Below are 4,220 nucleotides of genomic sequence, written 5' to 3' on the forward strand. Positions count from 1 at the left end.
CAGACACCACAGAGCTTTGACAGTATCGGGATACCACCGCCTGACAGGCATTCTTGGCAATTCTGTCTTCTTTTTTGCTTCCAGGACAGAGCAGCCACTGGACTTCTAGCATCACTTCCACCACCCTCAGACCTCAAGTCGGGCCCCTTCCACCTCTGATGGAATAGAAGGACAGACAAGGCTGGGAGCTGGTGTTCAGTTGTGGAACCCACATCTGAGAGTATACTTCGACTTTATCCACAGTGGTTATATGTTCGATTTGTGATCATGACATTCTATATGGCAGTGGTTCTCAAACTGTGGGCTGGGCCCCCCTAGGGGGTCGCGAAGTAACAAAAAGGGGGGTGCGAAGATGTGAAAAAAAGAAAACAAGAATCGAAAATATGAAAAATACATCTATTGACACCAAAACAAATTAACTTAAACTACATTCTGATACTAGAAAAATAAATATAGAGTTAGATAAATGTCGATAAAAGTTAAGTAGGTATAATAAAATTTGCATCTATGATATACTGTATCATTAATTTAAAAAGAACAAATTGGTATTAGTGGGCTCCTTTAAAAAAAAACGTTAGGTGGGCGCGATTAAAACTGTTACGTAAACTTGGGTCGCAAATACTTAAAGGTTGAGAAACGCTGCTATATGGCCACAAAACTCTTTTGTTTTTTTTCTTTTATGGGGCATACTCTGGTGGTACCCAAACCCCTTTTTCTGTATTTTGCTTTCCTACTATATATATATATATATATATATATATATTCATGGCATTTGTAGTCTGAATCACAATCTGATTGTATGGGTGGTTACCTAACAGGTAACGCTTGTGGTTGGTCAGCAAGTCGGCTGATATCCTCCACGGTGCCCTCTTTTCAATTGCGAGAAGCAGATCATAGAATGGTTGAAATATTTTTACTGTCAAATAATGCAAAGAGTACACAACATGTGTTTTGCCCTAATTCTGGGATCATCAGGCGTACACACTCACTGCACCCCCCTCTCAGGGAATCGAACCTCAGACGTCAGCACCAGAGGCAAAGCCTCTAACCTTGCGCCACGTCGGGTCAGCCAACTTGCTGACCAACCACAAGCGTTACCTGTTAGGTAACCACCCATACAATCAGATTGTGATTCAGACTATGAATGCCATGAATGTAATTACCCCAATCTACATGCTGTCAAATGAATGTGGTGTAACGTTAGAGGCTTCGCCTCCAGCACTGACGTCCAAGGTTCGATTCCCCGAAAGGGGGCGCAGTGAGTGTGTACGCCTGATGAGCCCAAAATTAGGGCAAAACACATGTTGCGTACTCTTTGCATTATGTGACAGTAAAACTATTTCAACCATCATATATATATATATATATATACACACACACACATACATCTGTGTATCTGTATGCCCATCTGGTTGCTATGCCATTCCAACAGGTGGTGCATCATAAACATTAACACTGCTTTTACAAATCTCATAACAATTAGCAGATATTGCAACATATGTAGGCTGGCACCCTGGCCAGGGATCGTTCCTTTCTGTGCCCATTGCTTGCTTGGATTGGCTCCTGCAGCCCCCTGCCTTAAATAAGTAGGTTTAGAAAAGGGATGATTTTTTAAAATACCTTTACATACTGAGAAAAAAAGTAGTTTGGAGCAACTTTTTTTTGTGTAGCCATCTTAAAAATCAGGGATTATACTGCTAATTAAGCACATGGTAATTCAAGATATTTTTAAATATATAAAGGAAAAGCTCACTTACCTCATTCATTCTGCTTAGTTATTTTTTAGACAGATAGATGTGAAAGGCACTATATGATAGATAGATAGATAGATAGATAGATAGATAGATAGATAGATAGATAGATAGATAGATAGATAGATAGATAGATAGATAGATAGATAGATAGATAGATAGATAGATAGATAGATAGATAGATAGATAGATAGATAGATAGGAGTGAACTTAAAGTGCCAGTTCAGGTTTTCTTCATCTGTTGGTGTTCCTGCTCGAGAGCCTACCATACATTAAAGATGTCCGTTTTCTCCACTCTGTAGAAGTCTTTTCAAAGCCCAATGACCCAGCTTCATTTTCGAAGAACCTTTCCCAGCACCGTAACATTAAAACCATTGACTTTGGACATCCCACAAACCCAAGTCGAATTTCCTACTTACAGAAGGCCGAGGGGCCCATCAGCAGGTGGAACAGAAGGACTCGCACAAGGAGAAGGCTCTCCATCGTCCTGCTCAAGTCTGCAGATGACAGAAGTTGTCACTTGGGAGTGAGGTGTGAGAACAGCGGATCACAAACCACGACCGTCTTTTATAGCCCAAGCCAGTTCTTTAGAGTTCGACTTCTTGTATTTTTTTTAGGTATAAAAAGGCGTGAGGCTTGCGCACTGCAGTGTGACGTTGGCTCTAGTGTTATGCCCAGGTGCAGGTGGGCACAGGAAATGGCTGTCCTCGTTCTTGCAGTCAGAAAGTGATAGATAATATTTTCTCTCCTTCTCGGCAGGTTTTTTAAGGTTGCAAATCACTTTTCAGGATTATCACTATTTAGCAAAAAAATGATTGTCTTTTATAAAAAACGACTATAATTTCTACTTTTTAAAAGATTCTGTCAAGCATTCATGTCACTTCAAACTTCAAAGGAGTCCTTCCTTTAGTAATTCACGTGACAGTAAATGTTTTTCACCACCCACATTCTGAGGTAAACTGGTGATTAAGATCTTCTAAGATGTCCAGATAGAAGCAAACGAGGACAGTGGGGCCAACACCGCAAAACACAAAAGAAGTGGGGAAACCATGGCAGCTTTTAAAAAAATGTGAAGAGAAGCAATGTGGTTTGCTCAGCAGCCACACATGACATCCTGTTGTCGAACGTTTGCCTTAAAAAAGAGCGGGCACCCAGTTAGCCATAGGTGCCAAGTATTGAAAGTCAAGTTACACACCATATGACAAACCACCTCAGGATCCCAAATTAGGACTCAAGCACAGCCGTGTAACGGGTGACACCTCAGCACCGCATGAGTTCAAATGGAGTGGCATAGTGTGAGGTTTTTTACAATGGCTGGAATGCCAGTCCTGCCACTGACCCCTGAGTTTGTCCTGCAAGTTAGAGGACCTACATGCAGGGCTGGACGCAGGTTAACATCATACCCAGGACGGAGTATGTAAAAAAAAAGATATTTACATATACACACACTTACACGTTGGATTCAGTAAGTATTCAGAGCCCTTCATTTGTTTCACATTTCCTTATGTTGCAGCCTGCTGCTAAAAACATTTCACTTCATTTTCCCCTGTCACAAAAGCCACAAAGAGCCATAGCAAGGTTTGAGGCAGCCACCCGTATATTTGGATTCCTGACTGCAAATCTTTGTTTAAATGATAGCACTGACTGTGCACAAAACGGAGTCCAAAACAGAACTGAGGGAATAGGGAAAAGGTGGAGGCTTTTAAAGGGGAAGACAGGAAGGGAGATCAAAGAGATCGAGCTCATGAAGGTCTTCAGCCATTGGTTCGAGCCCGGACATGACATCACAGGGGCCGGAGCCGGCAAGGTCTCCTTCCATAGGCTCGGTCCTGGAAGTGACATCAAGAGGGCCAGGTGGAATCTCCCGTGAATAGTCTGCAGGAAAGGGAGAAAAAGAGTCAGTGCACTCTGCCACATCCCGGTATGACTCAGAACTGCCCTTACTCAAGCCCTTTAGCTGCCTCCCATGCGTACGTGTGTGACAAGGCCCCCCTCTCAGCCCAGTGAACCCGAGAAAGGGCATCAGTGTTGGCATGAAGAGTGCCCTAATAATGAACAAGCGGAAACTTGTGTGGCTGGAGGTCAAGAAACCACCTGGTGACCCATGGATTTGACTCCTTGTGCAGTGCCATCCACTGTAAAGATGCATGCTCTGTGACAAGGGTGAATTCCCAGCCCAACAGGTAGTACCTCAGCTGAGTAATCGCCCATTTAATCGCCAAAGCCTCTCTCTCCACTGCCACATACCTGGTCTCCCGGTCCAACAGTTTCTGGCTCAGGAACATAATGGGGTGTTCCACACCATTGACACTTTGGCTCAGCACGGTCCCCAGGCCTGTGTCTGAAGTGTCCGTCTGGAAGATGAAAGGTAAAGAAAAGTTAGGTGCTTTCAAAATAGGTGCGGATGTAAGGGCCTGCTTCAAGTGACTAAATGCAGAACCTGTCTTTTCAGTCCATACCACAATGTTT

The sequence above is a fragment of the Erpetoichthys calabaricus genome, chromosome 14 (assembly GCF_900747795.2).
Source record: "Erpetoichthys calabaricus chromosome 14, fErpCal1.3, whole genome shotgun sequence".
Classification (NCBI taxonomy): domain Eukaryota; kingdom Metazoa; phylum Chordata; class Cladistia; order Polypteriformes; family Polypteridae; genus Erpetoichthys; species Erpetoichthys calabaricus.